This window comes from Lissotriton helveticus, chromosome 7 (genome assembly GCF_964261635.1).
Source record: "Lissotriton helveticus chromosome 7, aLisHel1.1, whole genome shotgun sequence".
Taxonomy (NCBI): Eukaryota; Metazoa; Chordata; class Amphibia; order Caudata; family Salamandridae; genus Lissotriton; species Lissotriton helveticus.
In genome coordinates this window covers 1852539563-1852559698 of record NC_136068.1, presented here as the reverse complement: position 1 = coordinate 1852559698, position 20136 = coordinate 1852539563, and positions in this window count along the sequence as shown.

Sequence of the window (20136 nt, the reverse complement as noted above, 5' to 3'; positions counted from 1 at the left end):
CGAACATATCTTTCACTTAGCTAATATTCACAGACAAGACCATTCCTTATAAAAGAGTGGCCTTCCTTTACAATTTGCTGAGGTGACTCCCTTAATATTAAACGCATCCTCCACTTCAAGACAGGCTATTTTTTTTATACCTACTAAGCAATGATTTAGTGACCGGACTGCCAAAAATTATATCAAGTCATTCTGCTACTCTTCACTCCATGCTCTGCGACCTATTTCTGTGGACTTCCTGTTGAACTGCCAGTGCTCCGACATTTGTGTTCCCATCTCGTTTATTTCAAAATACATGTCCCTCCTGTCTTCGCAAACAAGCCGGAACACTTAGAACCAAATGTGTACAACTCGACAGGCTATACGTTCCACACGTTGACTCGATAAGAGAGATGTTTTTGTACGACTTGAGTTATGATCGAACGACCGATGGAATGAGGAAAGAGAGGGTCTGAACATGGTGCCTCTTTGTTTACGACGAACAAGCATAGATATAACACTCCCTTACTTAGAAACGACTCACTCTCTGAACCCAACACTGATTTGCGAACGATCCAACACATTACATACATGCACCTCTCGCCATTTTGTCGGTTTTGGCGCGCTTTTTTTCCCTTACACAATAGCATAACAGAAACGTGATAGTGCTTCGCATGCAGAGAGCTCTTTGATAAAGACATAGGGGCAGATTTATGAAGGCCTTGCGCCGCCGGTGCGTCACTTTTTCCCATGTTAAAAATGATGCACCGGCGGCGCAAGGCCTTCATAAATCTGCCCCATATTCTCTAACCACTAGCACCGTCGCAGTTCCGCTTCACTCAGTGTTAATCACTGCTCCCACGCTTCTACAGACCAGACGCTATGTCGTATTTCACTCTTTATCACGCTTTAATCTCCACAATAACAAACACTTCTCCGCCAGCCACCACACAACACAGTGCAGATGCAGAGGCATTAAGTAGTGAAATACAACATACCCTCTGCTCTATGGAAGCAACCGAGCGGTAATTCTGAAAGAAAACATTCACTAGCGCTTCAAAAAAGCATTTCAATTATATAAATAGTTTTTTGAAAACGTTCCAACTACTTTGATGCGACTATCTGTGTGTGCCTCCACAGCAAAGTTCCTCAACCCGGACTGAAGGCAGACACAGACAGACACACACACAATAAGATAACACAGAGCAACGGAGACAGAAAACAGAAGGCAGATGAAAATGCAGTCAAACAGCAGGAGTGACAGAGATATTTTTATATTCAGTTTGATACCTGAAATCACGAACACATTTACTGCACAAATCTGTGTACAACCTCATGGTCAGAACTTTTCATTTTATTTTACTCGACCACCTCCCCCTCTCACCCCACCAGTACAAGCCGCGGCCACAAACTACAATGTAATTTTGTCGTCTGTCAGAAAGTTTAAGAATTCATTAAGCATTACCACTTTTTCAAGACGGTATCACATGTAATATACCAACTTTTGATTTTATTTCAATCAACCACCTGCCCCTCTCAACCTACACCCACCAATGCAGGCCGCGTCCTGAAACCGCACTCTAATTTTCTCGTGTGACAGAAAGTTTAACATTTTTTCACGACGGTATCACATGTAATTTACCATTTCTCTCTCTATCTGCATTATCTGTCTCTCTGCTAATATCATTTTTTCACTTCATAAACAACTTCTCTCATTATATATAAAAGCTTCAAAATCACACAAATAATTACTCTTTATATTACACATATTTTATACTTCATATTTCACATTTAAATTAAAAATTGTTTTAGAAATACAACACATTATGACAGCCAAAAATGAGTTTAGTTTCAAACTATGAGGAAAATTAATCATTGTTTGTGAGTAAACCATATTTTACGGTACATGACAAAACAAACAGTTACAGACTTACCTTTACCAATGCTTTGTACGATGTACAACAGTGACAGTCACAAAATAGATATTCGTTTGACGGAAGTCTCAATTATGCTGCTATCACTGCAACCAAAATTCAATGGCACAGATATACAGTCAATACAGACTCTTATATGTCTCTTCAGCCAATCATATTTCCTCCCGCAAAACTTTGTATTCAAATTTACATTTCAGTTGGTTGTCCCTCACAATATTTTCAATGTCACATAAAAGTCACTCATGACCCACTGCCATCTCTGGCTGTTTCCATGGTAACACCTCATTCTGCACCTGGCTGAAGGCACAGGTCAAAAGTTCATATCTCAACATTCTACAGCAAACTAACAACACTGTTTTCCCTCCAGAAACACCTGCCTATCCACAGCTCTGTTACATGTCATGTCAAACAGAATCTTCCTCTGCAACATCAGACTCTGAATCGGTACTTACTTAAGTAAGTAAGTAAATCGTTTATTGTGATGATTATTTAAAATCTTACAATATTACACATCTCAGACAGTACTTACTTATAAATGCAGAAAAACTCAATTAACACAAGGGCTCTTTTCAGAGCCTCCTTATATTAAACCACTCAAACTTCTGTTTTATCTCCATTTTCACACTCTTGTAAATAGGTGTGCGCGTCCGAGTGCGCGCACCCCGCAACTTTATAAAAAAATATATATATATATATTTTCGCGTTTAAGGGCCTTACTGCACACCCTGAGAGAACCTACGCAGCAAAACAATCTCTACCTTCTCCCCTTTCCATGTTCCAACGCTTTGAAACGAGAATATATTTACTCGCGCGCACCCCGCAACTTTTAAAAAAATATATATATATATATTTTCGCGTTTAAGGACCTTACTGCACACCCTGAGAGAACCTACGCAGCAAAACAATCTCTACCTTCTCCCCTTTCCATGTTCTAACGCTTTGAAATGAGAATATATTTACTCGCGCGCACCCCGCAACTTTAAAAAAAATATATATATATATTTTCGCGTTTAAGGGCCTTACTGCACACCCTGAGAAAACCTACGCAGCAAAACAATCTCTACCTTCTCCCCTTTCCATGTTCCAATGCTTTGAAACGAGAATATATTTAATCGCGCGCACCCCGCAAATTAAAAAAAAAAAATATATATATATATTTTCGCGTTTAAGGGCCTTACTGCACACCCTGAGAAAACCTACGCAGCAAAACAATCTCTACCTTCTCCCCTTTCCATGTTCTAAGGCTTTGAAATGAGAATATATTTACTCGCGCACACCCCGCAACTTTTTTTCGGAAAAAAAAATATATATATTTTCGCGTTTAAGGGCCTTACTGCACACCCTGAGAAAACCTACGCAGCAAAACAATCTCTACCTTCTCCCCTTTCCATGTTCCAATGCTTTGAAATGACAATATATCTACTCGCAGTGACAAAATGGCGGTCAACACTTCCTGATTTCCTTCGAATCGAACGTTAACAGACGTCACGCAGCAACAAAAAAAATTCCGCTCGCGCGCAGCCGCTTGAGTGCGCGCACCCGTCCGCGCTTATAGATATATAATTGACTTTAACTTTAATTTTCTCAGCAACTACTGAACGGATTTACACCATTCCACAAAAAGCGTAATCTGCGAGCCGGACTCTACAGTTTTGCCACATTTCTTATAAATACATTCAGCCGTTCGACCTGTAGCCGTGTCTAAACGTCCTATGGAAAATAACATGGGGAAAACACGTTTTGGGACCCCCCTTTTATCTCAGCCCCCACTTCACCAATCCCCCCCAAATTTTCAGGGAAGGAGCGCAGTGGACCGAGCCATCTTCTTTGAGAAATCCGCAAAGATTCATCCACCAGGGCCAAAGTTAATCCAAATAGAATGTTGACGATTTCCTATGGAAACTAGGTCCTAACTATAACTACCTACTGGCGGCCGCCAGTAGGTAATATATATATATATTATTATATATTACTAATACGCACTACAGGAGTTTAATATTATTAAAAAAGAGTATGAGGAGTATATAAAAAATAGCAAAGAAGAAAATAAAAATGATATAGGAAAGTAAAACCTATTTCAGTGCCCAACCTCTGCCCATCTTCGATCCCTCAGAAATACCAACAGAGATAAAAACATGTTGGGTCAGAAGATGATGTTTTATCTGTGTAGCAAGAAGAATGTAAAGCTCTTTCAAATAAGGGACCAATTGGATTCAGCCATAACTCTGTCTAAGACTGGTCACTACGAAATGAAGGATTGTGACCAATCAGTTGTGGAGACAGCATACGCCACATCTCCCTTGGATCCACTTCACCAACACTTCACTTCACCAACACCGGATCAAGGCTAAACATGGCTTTGCTGCCATGAACCCAAGAGTAAGGGGTCTGGAACTGAAATAACAGACTAAAACAACTCACTAAAACAATGATGCTGGAAATGTTTTGTCAAATTGGTGATCAAATAAGTTTTTTAGAAGGTCTCATGGTGACCTACTGGCATCGTAGGCTGAATTGACTCTGAAATAGAAGGACATGCTAGAAATTCCTCCAGAAAAGAGTTTAATAAAGAATAGCATTTGCCCAAACAGATTAGGGTGGTTGTACATTCCTTGTGACCAAATTCCTAGATGTATTCTCTGGTCTAAGACTTTGTCAGGTTATAGCACCTAGAATGAATAATATTCATAAATCTGTTGTACAGTGTTTGCCATCTCAGAATCCATGTTCGGATATTGTTTGTCATAATCAAGCACACAAGCATGCAGTCAAAGACATGACATTTTACCTTCTACAAAATACTTCTACAAGTCAGTCCCTTCAGCCGATGATGTCACTGAAAGTGCAGCGTCAAAATTTGTCTTGGCAAGATTAAGCAATACGATCCTTCCAACTCACACCCTTAACGCGCAGCATTGAGAATCTAATGAATGGGTTTTGCCAGGCGTAAGAAACAAAATGGCCTCCATATTTGCAAAGTCTTGCAAGAGTGGATGAATCTCGCAAGATTTTGGGAGATGAGACCGCCATGAAATAAGAGCTGCATTGGAAGTTCCTCAGCACATGCTGAGGGCCCGATGTCTGCTTCAACATGGTTAAGTATCTTTTTATAATATATCAGGCACAAAACATATCCAAAATAACATCGTCAGCTGGCAGTTTTATGAATTGTCATGAGGATGAGCATGGGCACAGAGCTCCTCACACTCCCCCAGTACCCTACTATGTTATGAGTCGTAAGGTACCCCAATATAGGCCTGCGTTGTAACCTAAACTTTTACCTACATTTACCATACCATTGTACTACATAACAGGCATGTGCAGACCTTTTACCTGGGTAGGGGCTGCATAAATTATGTGTGTTATTTATGCATGAGGTTTCTCAGAATCATAGCAGGAGTACCATGTTCTGCATCTCCTGCATAATAACTATGTATAAGGGTCATCACTATTGTCATCCTCCGCTGACATGACACAGCAAAGTAGAACCCCTGAGGGTACCATTTTGCGCAAATAAGCACCATATTTTTCCTGGGGCAGGCAGAGGAGAAAGACTTCCATGCTGACACTCTGACACGAGACGGTGAGGTTCCCTCACCCAGACAGTTCAGCACGCAGTGTTCTAACATCCCTCGCGGGGTTTCTATCTGGAAACCAAGATGGGGGTCCTTCATTCTCTCACATCAGGTAATGGGGTTGGCTTTATCATAGGGAAATTCTTGTCTCTACACCTACGTACATGCTAGGTACATTTAGATACATCTAGTTTGGGTTAGGATCGTAGCAGGATGCAGTATTTCTGTCATGTGTCTATATGCCTGCATATACTCATTGTTCGAGCACTATGGTAGAATTCTACCATTTATTTCCTCTGTTGATACTTATAACAGTAAATATTTGTTTCTGTCTTATGGTTGTTGGAGCACACATATTTTACACTGGTTCAATAAATGCTTATTGAAAACATCTCCATTGTTTATTATGTGTATGAGTGACTGAGTGAAAAGTACTGTACTGTTTCCATGATCCCTGAGGGGATGGTCTGTCATGTTCGATAGTTGCGAGAACCTATTGGCTCCTTGGTAAGAGTGTTTCTTATTGGCTCTGTGAGCCTGCTGGTATACACATGAACATATCTGGTGGGAGTGTCTGGAATCAGTCTGGACACCACACCCACAGTTTATATTGTCTAAACACGCAGATCCTATATAGATTCATAGGAACTACATGACAGCTAAATGGATGTTTTGCCCTAGAGGATTGCGTAAGCAGGCGCCACGAGAAAACGTGACCAGGCTCATAGGTTGAACACCTTTCCCTGGAGTAGTAACAAGCAAGGCAACCAACAGATATCTGCAACACTACAGGTCTTGGTGAAGTGGCCCTAATTAGGTCATACATAGACACAAGTACCAATTCTGTCTGCACCGCCATAGGCTAGCTATAGTCTTTATCCCTTTATATCTGACCAAGAGACCTTTGACTGTATATAATTTGTTTAAGGTAATATTAGGAATTTAGGGGACCCAATTGCTTTGACATTGGCCCGGACCTATATTGGTCTTATTAGTGGGCAGATACATGTTGACATAACATTGGGGTTCTGCATTGCACAGTTTTCCCCTTTTGTTTTTTTTTATTTGATAGCGGATAAACAACAGAGTTCATAACAGTTACCCCTCTACACATTTTCAGTGTCTTCAGTGGCGAAGGACATTTACTGATAGGCACACCCACCCATTCTTCCCCAAAAAATAATTTCGGGGGGATGGGGGGGCCTTATGTCTGCATGGTGATGGACTGTTCAGTGATGAAGCATTTCATCATGGTGAGTGGGTGCTTTCATCCATTTTAAGAAAAGAATACTTCAGTGTGTGATCTCCACAAGGACTAAGTTCTACAGAGGAAGGGACTCCCAAAAATTTACTATACTCAATCTGTGTATCATTGGATACAATGTTTGGAAGGATGTACTCTGACACCATCTTGTTGTCTCCCCTTTTTGGTACATAATGCCAGAAATGACGGCACCATTGAGACACGTGTGCCCGTGTGCCCGCCTTTATTTCAATCCACAACATATAAGTGCCACCATCACTAATCCTAGTTCCTTCTGCCAACCAAAGCCCTTATGATGACCTCAGACCATTCAACAACTATCATTTTAATCTGATTCCAAGCTTCAACCAATGGTGGAGATCTGGTGACAGCCCAAGCTGACCCTAACTATCTCTGAATGTATTGATCAATTGAATACCTCACAAGAGGATGAAGCGGAAAATAGGGAAGGAAAGAATGATGTCACAAAAATGCTTGCTGCTACAGGTTGGTGTCAGCAAAGTCCATGGTGGAGTAAAGTCTACTTGTGAATTTGTGCTGTTATTCACTCTGAGCCGGTGTATGGAGCAAGGTTAAATTGGTATGAGAAAGAGGGAACGTAAGCAGTTAGTATTGAAATATAAGACAGAATGAGACAGAAACCACAACAAAAACTGCAAGCTTACCCAAATCCCTGACAGATGGTGCAGTCATGAGACCTAAGGTGCTACCCAGGATGCCCAGATATGGGAGGCAAAGGACTACTGGCAGATGGTTGTGATCCAACCATAAGTAGACAAGACAACAGGGAAAGCCAAAGAAGGTAATCTAGGAAGAGCTAACAGTTGAATGAGCTATAAAGATGCCTTTACATTTCATATTGTGTTTCTTCTGCTATGTGCTCAAAGATAGAGGTCAGATATGAGTATATGTCTTCTGACAAATAGCTGCATATTTTAACATGGAGATGTATGTTTACTTTTCATTCTCTAACTGCAAATTGAGAGGATTTTGTAAAATGAACTATATGACACGGGAGTGTGAAATAAGAGCGATAGCGTGTCTATTTTTTAAGACACAACAACATTTAAATATCTATAAATGAATTAGAAAATATTAAAAATAGACCAGCAGTTCGAAAATCACAAATTAAAATAGCTTGTAATTGGAGTGTGATGAAAATCAAGACAAGACACTCCACTAATGGTGATGGGCAAATGACAAATATTCTCTGAAACCAATATTGCACACATTATTATTTATGCACTGTATAGTTTTGTTGGTAAAACTACATTGCTGTGCACATTGAGGGGCCCTTTGAAGGGAAAATGCTCTGACTGTAAATGACAGTGTACTAACACACCAGACTTTAGTAATACATCTGGACATGTTCTCCAAAATGCATCACCGGCTACATAATACACTCTTACCACTCTGTTGCTCAATGTTCGTGGCTCATTTTCTACATGTGTTGTTGGTGTGACATGTCCATTTTTGCAACTGTTTTGACTTCAGTGATATAACATTAATGGAAGCATCCCAGTCCATAAAAATGTTCCAGCACCACTGAACTTCCCTAACAGAATGCACAGGGCTGATTATGAAATTGTGTGATATGTTCTGGTCGGTACTTCAGTTCCCCCATGAGAATTTTGACTCTGATTCTGACTCCTACATTAAAACCATGAAATATCAAACTATGAAAGAGGTTATACCTAGATGTATTCTTTTCTTGAATGTCCCTAGCATTTGTCTTCATCTTCCTCTCACTACATATACAACACCTATGTTTCTAATCAAACTTATGAAGCCAACCGGGTTCAAGACTACTCACACCTTGGTGTTACCCTATAGTAGAGTGAGGCATACAACTCTAAGTTCAGTTCCCTCAAGGATTCAACAACAAACAAGTCATTCAACACCCAAATTCTTCAACAGACTCCAACATATCTATTGGTCCTTCTCACAAGAGCATTGCCTTGCAGATGGCAGGTTTTGTGCTCAACCCTCAGTGACTTTAAACTGCATACCATTGTTAGATACGAGAATACCAGGGCAACATTTTCTTTACTAAAATCTTATCTTTTGAAACTCACTTCAGCCTTCTTGGACTGAAAACAGCAACATATCTTAGATCCTGTGGAAAAGGTAATTTGCCCTAAATCATCCAGCCAAACTTTTTCCCAAATATTTCCTGTATGCTCACTGCCACCAGTCGAGATTTATTTGTCCTCATAATTTTGACCACAACCCTACACAAAACACATCATTACAAAAACATGTATCAGGCCACCAATAAGTTTATCTAAGCCTTTATTTTGTTCATTGTGATACCTAAATGTCCCACATGAGTTAACTTGACCAACCTCCATTGGATACTAAATAATGGTACAAGCTAGTCCCCCTTTTAAAAATGCCATTTCCGAAGTCATCGCCAGAGAAATAATGGCAGAAGACTGTAACTCACCTTCTAAATATTATTTCCTTGGCCACTCAATGAACACAAACACCGTGACTTGATGCAAGTAATCTCCGTGTAACTCCCTTCTCCACTTTTTTTTGTCACACAACTCTTACTTTCATCACATTCTCTGGCCACAAAACATTTATCTTTTTCCAATGCCGTTTCAGCTTCTTCCTCTCCCACTGTATCCACGTGCATATTGGAGAAACTATCAGGATCCTGTTTTTCATGAATGCACATTGACCCACTCTAAATATACAGAAGAAGCTTATGCTTTGCTCTTAGTGTAAGCTTGTTCCCCTAAATATATAAATATATAACCTAAGTCTCTGTACAGCCCATGTACAGGTCAGCATCTCCTTTTCAATTACAGAATATTGTTGCTCCAGTCCTTTTAGAGTGCTAAATGCAATGGCAACCATCTCTTCACCATTAGTTCCAGTTTGACTCAATACTACCCCCAGACCATGTTCATTGGCACCCACCACACTTTACTCATTCCTCCCTGGCAAAGGCTTCGGGCTGATTTCATTTGCATATCAATTTCAACCCCTTCTTTAAAAGTTTGTTCAGCGGTTCCGCAAAATCAACAATCTTGGGCACCAATCCAACAAATTAACCCACTTGCTCTGAGGTACAGAACCCTGGTCCTTCCTTCACTCCTATAACATTCCTGAGAGCAGTTTTGTCTAGTCTTCAGGAATAACTTGACAGAGATCTTCGACCCCTGGCTTGCCCAACTCACACTTATCTATCCTCAAACACACGTACTTTGGGAGTTATTTATGAGCCTTTGCGTCACTTTTGCACTTTTGCACCGCCGGTGCGTCACTTTTTGTGAAGCACTAGCGGTGTATAAAATGCACCATGTTGTGTAATATTTACAAAGTGAAAATCTAGGTATATGTGTCACTTTTTAAACCCCTATGCCACATTATACCTATGCAAGGTATAATATATGCAGGGTGGGCATTCGGACACAAGTAAGCCTCGTAGAAGTGACGCAATTAAATCTATGATATTTCACTGCACCACTTCTTAGATGCAAATGCATCAATATCTTACACCTGCCTCACAGCAGATGTAAGACTGACACTGGCACATTCGAAATGGGACTTGCCCATGTGAAATGACCCATTGCTGGAGTTGCATCACTTTTGTGACACACTCCAGCAATGCGTCATTTTTGCGTGTACATATATGTTGGAATACTGACATATCTGTAGCTCCTTGCGACATGATGCGTCATACAGTATGACGCATCCAGCATTTCGCAATGAGGGCGCAATGAAAGTGGCGCATCGCTGTTTTCACACAGCGATGCGTCACTTTTCATCAATTAGGCCCTTTGTTTGGGTATTTCCAAAGGTTTTTCTAAACTCTTGTGTTACTCTCTTCTGGTTTGCCCAAACACTAGGACATCATCTTGAAAAATGAAGATCCCATTTTTGACCCTTGAATATTTTAATAATGATGTCCTGAAAACCAGCATCCGTAGACACAAGTCTGAAAGGAAGTGTATTTAAATTTAAATTTAAAACACCTTGAGGAATTACAAACACAGTGAGATGACAGGAGTCATAAGACGATACTGCTAAAGGATAATCAAATCTAAGATGTAACTTTAATAAATAACATGCTGTATCTAATATAGATGTCATGCCATTAGAAGATTGGGTGGACGGTGATCAGCCACTCAAATAAAAGGGTGCCGGAATTGTAAGTATGTGCACATGTGCAATTCTTTCTTTTTAGCCAATAACTATGGTGGAAAGCCACAGTCAACGTGCAAGGGTTGTATCACACCTTTCAAGCTCCTGACCCAAGTACGTGTGAAACTGTATGCTCTACGTACATACTCCCCTCTGCAAGCACCATGAAATACACACTCAACAGGGAAACACTGACAACAAAGGCGCAAGAAAGACATAGCAGAGCATCTAGGATAAAGGTTTGAAAATAAAAATATTTACCACAGATATTGTTATCTTTTGGTTACCAAACTCTTTAATTCAATGACCACTGAATTGAGACTCTTAAAGGACATGGTTTCAGGAAGTAACTTAAAACCTGGCTGTTCCCATGACAGCTCCTCCATGTTTTCCCTCCCCCCCTCCCCACCCCCTGCAGCGCTGAGAAGCCCTCGGGGAGCAGTGCGCTCCATAACTTCCATAAACATAAACAGTTGGGATAGTTTAACAGGAAGCCTAGGATGAGGAGGCCTTGGGACATTTATGAGGGCGTTGCTCACCGGAACATCACATTATAGGACACAATGATTATTTTATTTATGTATTTGTTACAGTGCTGGCTAGACCTGAAAGTATCAAGGCACTTTGCATTAGGAAGGGCGGGTTACAGGCATCAGTAAAATCAAAGAATCACGTTAGGATCAGCGAGTTATAGGTAACATAGTTGCACCATTTGAGTCAAAGAAACACGGGGGGAGGAAGCATAGACGAGGAGACTAGAAAAACAATGTCAAATGACTGGCTGGGTAGGTGATGGCCAAGGGGGCAAGCCAGAGCCAGCCTCCTCTTTAACTACATAGGGCAGCTCCACCGGGCATCCGCCAAGGTTGCTTCGGCTCCGCGCTAGTAGCAAACAGTTTAGATATCCGCCCAGGGTGCATCGTCATGGTTTATCAATAGAATCAAAGAATCAAAGAATCACAATAGGATCAGCAAGTTACATGTACCATAGATGCGTCATTCAAGTCAAAGAAACAACAGGGAGAGGGGGAGGAAACATATATGGGGAGACTTTTTTGGTAGTCACCATTTATGAGTGATTTACACCTTATTGTAGAATTACGTGTTTCCACCTCCAGGTTGAGCCTCCTACATTAGAATTTACAATGCTTGAAAGATATTGATGTAATGTTATAACTAGTAATTTATATAGGTAGCTATATCCACTCCTGTAGCTGGGGTAGTCATATGGGAACCGCCCTCTTTTATATATATCCTGATCCAGATCCGCCTGTTTGTAATAAGCCCATCTTGTGCAGAGTACACCTGGATTCTACTTCCGGGGTAGGCAGCTCTTCCGATGTTAGATGTCTTGCTCCATATTTACAAATCGGCTTTTAACGATTGTTTAAGGGCAGGAAGATGTGCCTTCTTGCCTAAAACAATCTTCCATAAAATACAGACACCCTTGAACCATGGTGTAAGGGTGGCTGCATTACAGGGATGATTCCCTGCAATACAGGCACCCTTACACCATGGCCCAAGAGTGACTGTGTTTGAGCTAGGCAGGTTTGTTTTAGCACCACCGCAAGGGAAAACCAAGGGACAACATAGTATTCTTGTAAATATGGCACATCTCTGTGTTTTTAAATGGCGCAATACGGCACTGCTGAATTGCTTGTAGTGCCACGCTGCACCATTTCCTTAAAAATATGCCCCCAAGAGGTTTGAAGGGTTTCAATGAGCAGAGCCATAGAGTGTCTCAGAAAGTGCTTGCAGGGTAAAAGTTCCACTCAGAAAGCTGTCTCAACACTTCATACCTTACTAACTACCAAGTGTGCCCATGACCCCTACATTGCTTCCTACTCTCGTCCAGTCCCTGACCGGAGAAGCCACTGGCATACATGCTGCATACATTTCGAAACAAGAAAGAATAGGATTTAAAAAAGAATCTAGTATTTTATTTTTCCCATTGACTTAAAATAAAGAGTGAGCATTGTTTGGTGTGAGAAAGATAAAATAAAAGAATGTTCAGCTTAAAAAATTGCGAGTTTAATGACTGAATGTTGTCAGTGGGAGCCTAATTTGTTCAAGGACATGCAGCACTGGCCTATTGGCCCCTGCAGCAGGAACTACTCAAGAGGGAATTGTACCCCAAACTCTGGGAGTAAAGATATTTCCGAGGCCCAACCTTATTATTACGTAATAAGTTCTGATGTTTGTTATAAATTCCCTAGTTATGTGACAGAACCTAGTAGAAAAGTGTATGTTCCCCAAACAGAATTAAAAAACAACATTATTGAAAAGAACTTTCAGATGTGCATTGTTGCAACTTCCTTGGATTTTATTTTAAGAGCCCCGAAAAACATCATTTGGTAGCAGTCCTTTGGGTGATGGCTTTGTGTGTAGAGTGCAGCAGCAGTGCTCTGATGTCATCACTGTGTGCCCATCAAGCAATGGTTTCAGCCTTTCAGCTCCTCACCAAGATGCAGAGTGCAAAGTGGCAGAAATGAATAACCCGAAGTCGTAGATAACTTCACGAAAAAAGGTTGAACGAGGCATTACTGTACCTGGACCAACACCTAAATGCATATTCCTTAAAATATGACAGCCCCTTCTGCAACATGAGAAGCTGAACAGAAAAGATATGCCTCAGAATGACATCCCAGACACACTCACAAACACACCGAGACAAACACATATGCAGTGCTACTACTAGATAAGCAGTATTACCACTAGAACACTTCGGCTTGTGAGACACTCAATAGTTGTACAACAACCAAAGAGGGATCCCACAGGGTAGGAAGAAAAGAGTAGGTGCAGTCGGAAGATGAGCTACAGAAGATACAAACAAGGAGCACACAGAGTGACGAGATACCAGGAATTAGTTCAAGTGTGACCTAGATGTTAACCTGAACCTTAGATAACTGAGTGACACACAGCAAAGAGTTTTGTATAAGAGGTTGGAGTGTGTGCCTCAACATCCAACCTGGATATGTTCAAGTTACACAACGAGTTGAGATAATACCTAAGGAAAATAAAACTCCTCTCGTTTTTCTAAGGCAAGGAGGAGATGCCTGACAAGGGGAACGTCGTATTACAGCAAAAATATGCCTTTTGCCCCCATAGCATTGGTTCCAATTGAAGAAATGGCCTTTGAGAAGGTAGTCCCACAATAAGTGGACCAGATTGCAGAAACTTCTAAAATAATTTTCCATAATATGTTATGAGAAGAAAAGGGCAACCTGAGAGAATTGAGAAAGGACAAGGAATTTGTAATAAAACAAGCAGCCAAAGCTGGGTACATTGTTCTACAGAAGAGGAAAGCATAAAGAAAAGCATGAGGAGACTTATTGGGAGATCAACAAAAATACCAGAAAATAAAAACAGATCCAACACCTAGAATCAGCACTGAAACTCAGAATATGATGGAGGAAGCTGAAACATGAGGGTGGATCACTCGTAGAGAAGGAGAGTTCCTTAGAATTAGGAACCCTGTTGTACCAGACTTTTAAACTTTCCCAAAAATACATAAGGAAAGGAAACCACTACCAGCCGACCAATAGTGGCATGGATAGGATCTATCCTTGAACACCTTTCACAGTGTTCTGCAGTGTTCTTCAAACCATTGGTACAAAAAAAATCTACATGTCTCAACAACACTGAAAATCTCTTGATACTACTGCAGGATATAAAGTTATATCAGGAAAAAAACCTCATGGTGGGTCTCGATATAGAAAGTCTCGATACAAGCTTACTCCAGGAGGAAACTCTAAAAATGCTGGAGGAGATGTTCCAGGAATCGTGGGGGTATAATACTCCATGGTGTGTTGTTCTAGAATGCGCAAGACTAGTGCTCACTGAGAAATTCATTTAATTTGAAGGCAGTTTGAATAAACAAATACATGGAACTTCAATGGGGACTAATGGCCACATGCATCATTGTTATATTTTGCGATTTCTTAATTGCGAAAATTAAGGAATCGCAATTAAGAAATCGCAAAATGCTATGCATTAAGAAATCGCAATTTTTTTTGCGATTTCTTAATTTTCCTTAATTGCGATTCACAATTTGCGAATCGCAAATAAGGAATCCCTTCCCATTGATTCCTATGGGCCTAAAGGCCCATAGGAATCAATGGGAAGCCATTCTCATTTTGCGATTCGCAATTAAGGAATCGCTAAATGAGAATGCTATTTCAAGGTTGCAGGGGGGGTCCCAAGGACCCCCCTGCACCCTTGAAATTAAACTTTAAGAACATTTTTCACACACACATGCCCCAAGGGCATGTGTGTGTGTAAAATGAAACTTTCAAAAATGCACTTCTGAGCATTTTTTAAAGTTCTCGCAAATTACCATGAAGTTCAACTTCATGGTAATTTATCTCTTCCAATTTGCGAATTCGCAAAAAAAAAATATTCATGCATTGCATTTAAGATCTCACAAATTGCGATTTCTTAAATGCAATCCCAATTTAAGAAATCGCAACATAATTGCGATTCCTTAAATTGCGAACAAATTAAAAAACATGATGCATCCCAAATAAGGAAATTGCATTCGCAAACGGCCGAATTTTGCGATTCGCACCGTTTGCGAATGCAAATCCCTTTGATGCATGTGGGCATGAATGTGCCCCTAGTGTGGTAGGCCTGTATGTATATAATTGGTAAAAGAAACTCATTGTAAACGATATCAATCCTTTCGGTGAAAAGATCACCGTTTGGAAAAGAATCAATGACATGCTCATGATTTTGGACGGGGGTCATGATTCAATCGGCCTCTTTTTTCCATGGCTGAATAATTTGGATCAATTCTTGAAGTTTACTAACACGGTTGGTAACAAGGAAATAACATTTTTGCAAATAGGAATAAGAGCAGTAGCAGGAGAGCTGCACAAAAAGACACACCAGAAACCTACGGATAGAAATAATCTTCTGAGGTTTGATAGTTTCCACCCGAGACCATTGAGAGAAAACCTCCCCCATGGGCAGTTTCTATGGCTAAGAAGGAACTGCTCTAAGATAGTAGAATACAAAAGACAATCAGAAGACCTGGTGGAAAACCAAGGGCCTATCTTAATTTTTTCAAAACCCTTCTGAGGTCGCACTTAAGCTATAGCACCTTCATAGTGCTACACCCGACTTGCTGTATTCATCTTTGACTACAAGCTAGCACTTGTATAAAAAATGTAACCTGGTCCTAATGATTGCCTGAATTCTTCACAGGCCGAAACGCTGTAGACATTGCAGCGCAATTTAAGGCGCCACTCTCGTGGTCCCCCAAAAATGTGCTTATTCCTTAATATATTACCGTACGGGTACCAACAAAAGTTCACTGTATATACTTTTCTGCGCCATTTCCTGCTGCTTATATCCCTTCACTTGTCACTTGCGCCGTTTACAATTTCACGAGCACTTGTGCACAGTGCTGTACAGATTACATGACATTTAATGTAACAGTGCTTTTGGTTTGATCTTACAATCAAAATATATGAAAAGGTTTTTTCTAAGAAATAGGCAAGAGGGATGTAGAAAGAGGGAAGATGAGTGCTGAAAGAGGCAACAGGGGTGCAGAAAGAAGTAAGAGAGGTGCAGAAAGAAGCTAGAGAGGTGCAGAAAGAAGCAACAGAGGTGTAAAAAGAAGCACTAGAAGTGTAAAAAGAAGCACTAGAAGTGCAGAAAGAAGCAAATGATTTGCAAAAAGATGCATGTGAGGTACAGAAAGATGCAAGAGAGATGCAGAAAGAGGGGAAGACATGCAGGTGAGGTGTAGAAACCAGCACAAGGAGTGAAGAAAGAGGCAAGAAGAGTGCAGAAAGAAGCAACAGGGGACAGAAAGAGGCAAAAGGGGTGCAGAAAGAAGCAAGAGAGGTGCAGAAACTGGCAAGAGAACTGCAGAAATAGACAACAGATGTGCAGAAAGGGGGACGAGGGATACAGAAAGAGGCAAGAGAAAAGCAGAAAGAAACAACAGAGGTGCAGAAAAAGGCAAGAGAGGTGCACAAAAAGACAAGAAGGGTGCGGAAAGTAGCAAGAGAGGTGCAGAAAGAAGAAAATGAAGTGCAGAAAGAAGTAGAGAGGTACAGAAAGCGGTAAGAGAGGTGCACAAAGAGGCAATAAGGGTGCAGAATGAAGTAAGAGAGGTGCTGAAATAGGCACAAGAAGTGCTGAAAAAAAGCAACAGAGGTGCAGAAAGAGGTAAGAGAAGTGGAGAAAGAGGCAAGAGATGTGAAGAAAGAGGCGAGCGAACTGCAGAAAGAGGCAAGAAAGTTGTAGAAACAGTCAAAAGAGGTGCAGGAAGAGGGAACAGGGATGCAAACAGAGGCACAAGAGGTGCAGATAGAGGAAATAGGGGTGCATAAAGAGGGAAGAGGGTGCAGAAAGAGGCAAGAGAAGTGCAGAAAGAGGCAAGAGAAGTGCAGAAAGAAGCAACAGAGGTGCAGAAATAGGCAAAAGAGGTGCATAAAGAGAAAACAGAGGTGAGGAAAGAGGCAAGAGTGGTACAGAAACAGACAAGATATATACAGAAAGAAGAATGATAGATGCGGATAGAAGCAAGAGAGGTGTAGAAAGAAGCAAGAGAAGTGCAGAAAGAAGAAAGAAGAAAGAGAGGTGCAGAAACAGGCAGGAGGACTGCAGAAAGAGGCATGAGAGGTGCAGAAAGGGGGAAGAGGAGTACATAAAGAGGCAACAGAAGTGAAGAAGCAACAGAGGTGCAGAAAGAGGCAAGAGAGGTGCAGAAAGAAAGAAAAGAAGCACAGAAGAAGGAAAGGAGAGTACAGAAAGATGCAAGAGAGGTGCCGAAAGAGGCATGAGGGGTGCAGAAATAGGGAAGAGGGGTGCAGAAAGAGGGAAGACAAGTGCTGAAAGAGGCAGCAGGGATGTAGGAAGAAGAAAGAGAGGTGTAGAAAGAAGCAAGAGAAATGCAGAAAGAAGGAACAGTGGTGCAGAAATAGGCAAGAGAAGTGCAGAAAGAGGCAAGAGGTGTGAAGAAAGAGGCAGGAGGGATGCAGAAAGAGGTAAGTGGGTGTAGAAAGAGGCAACGGGGATGAAGAAATTTGCAAGAGAGGTGCAGAAAGCAGCAAGAACAGTGCAGAAAGAACTAACAGATGTGAAGAAAGTGTCAAGAGGGCTGCAGAAGGAGGCCAGAGAAGTGCAGAAAGAAGAAAAATAGGTGCAGAAAGAGGCAAGAGAACTGCAGAAAAAGGCAAGAGAGGTACAGAAAGAGTCAAGAGAGATGCACAAAGAGTCAAGAAGGGTACAGAAAGAGAAAAGAGGGGTGCTAAAAGAATCAAGAGAAGTGCAGAAAGCAGCAATAGAGGTGTAGAAAGAGGCAAAAGGGGTGCAAAAACAGGCAAGAGGAATGCATGAATAAGAAACAGAAGTGCAGAAAGAGGCAAGAGAGGTGCAGAAACAGGCAAGAGAGGTGCAGAAAGAGATAACCGGGGTGCAGAATGAGGCAACAGATGTGAAGGAAAAAGCAAGAGAAGTGCAGAAATGTGCAAGTAAGGTGCAGAAAAACGCAAGACAGGTATAGAAAGATACAAGAGAGGTTCAGAAAGAGGCAAGAGACGTGCAGAAAGAAGCACAGGGGTGCAGAAAGAGACAAAAGGGGTGCAGAAAGAAGCAAGAGAGGTGCAGAAAGAAACAAGAGAAGTGCAGAAAGAAGCAAGCAAGGTGCAGAAAGAGGCAAGAGAAGTGCAAAACAAGGCAAGAGAGTTGCAGAAAGAGGCAAGAGAGGTACAGAAAGAAGGGAGGTGCATAAAGGGGTATAGATCAGCTGAAAGAGTCAAGAGAAGTGAAGAAAAAGGAAGAAATGTGCAGAAAGAAGCAAGAGAAACACAGAAAGAGGCATGAGCGGCGTAGAAAGAAGCAAGAGTGGTTTGTGCACTATTAGTACTGATTTAACACCCACATTTAGGTAACCATTCCAGGTTTGCAAAGGGCCTTCCACCACTCTGCAACACTTGTCGCTGCATTTTAGATAATGTTTAGGCTGTTTGAGCTGAAAACAAGTTTTTTTTTTCAAATCTGCAGATTTCACAGCAGATGGATTATGTGTAGGGCTCCCGGTTTTATGGTATTTATTTTTTGAACATTTCCGTCTGTACTTATCTATATTTATTTTTGGGCCATCTTATTGGTATTTATCCATATTTATTTTGTGTTTTGTAAACAGATGTGCTGATAACCCGTATATTTCTGTATTTATTTATTGGATAAACGTGGACTCATATTTTGATGCCTGTCAGGTTTTAGCACAATACACAGCCAAAAAGAATAAAATATTAAACCCACATTAGAAAAATAGTGTAATACTAGATATACATGTTGAGATATGCAGTAATTTAGGCACATCTCATTGAGCTTTATAACTCCCCATGCTGCCATTATGTACAACTACTGGCCTGAAAGTCGTTCATCTCAGCATGGTGAATCACTTAAAAGAAGCTAAACTATCTGTATTTTTCAGCTTTTAAAAATAAATACAAACAGGAGAGACAGTGTTTACTGTCTCTATTTATCAGTAAAAATGGAAAACAGGGAGCCCTAATTAGGTGTCAAATGCAGAAAAGAAATAATTATGCAAAAATCGTTGCAGCCTAAAAAGTCGCATAATTCCAGTGGCCCTGCTGAAACATCTAACTAAGTCCAGAAGTGCTCCTCAGTGGTTCCTTCTTTTTTTGCCTCATTGAGTTTATAGTTTAGCTTCTATGGAAACGAGCAAGACTAAACCTGAGGTTACCACTCCACAACATAGAGTTCCATACAACATAATTACTCTCCATAACACAAAATGCCATTCTACATAATTCCTATACACTAAATACCACATACTTTCTATCCACATAAATTCACTGCACAACATACCACATAAATCCACAACACACAACGTACATCCACTTCACTCCAGAAAACATTAGTAAAACACTTTTACATTTACAATGCCAATAGCTCTAACTCTCACAAATGTGAGACCTATTACATTGCAAATGTTTCTTTAACTATCAATCAATACATTTATAAAGTGCACTACTCACCCGTGAGGGTCTCAAGGCGCTGAGGGAAGGGGGGGAGCTGCTACTGCTGAAAGAGCCAGGTCTTGAGGTGTTTCCTGAAGGTGAGATGGTCCTGGGTCAATCATAGGTGGGTGGGAAAGGAGTTCCACGTCTTGGCAGCCAGGTAGGAGAATGATCTTCCTCCGGTGGTGGCTCTGCGTATCCGTGGTACGCTGGTGAGAGTGAGGCGA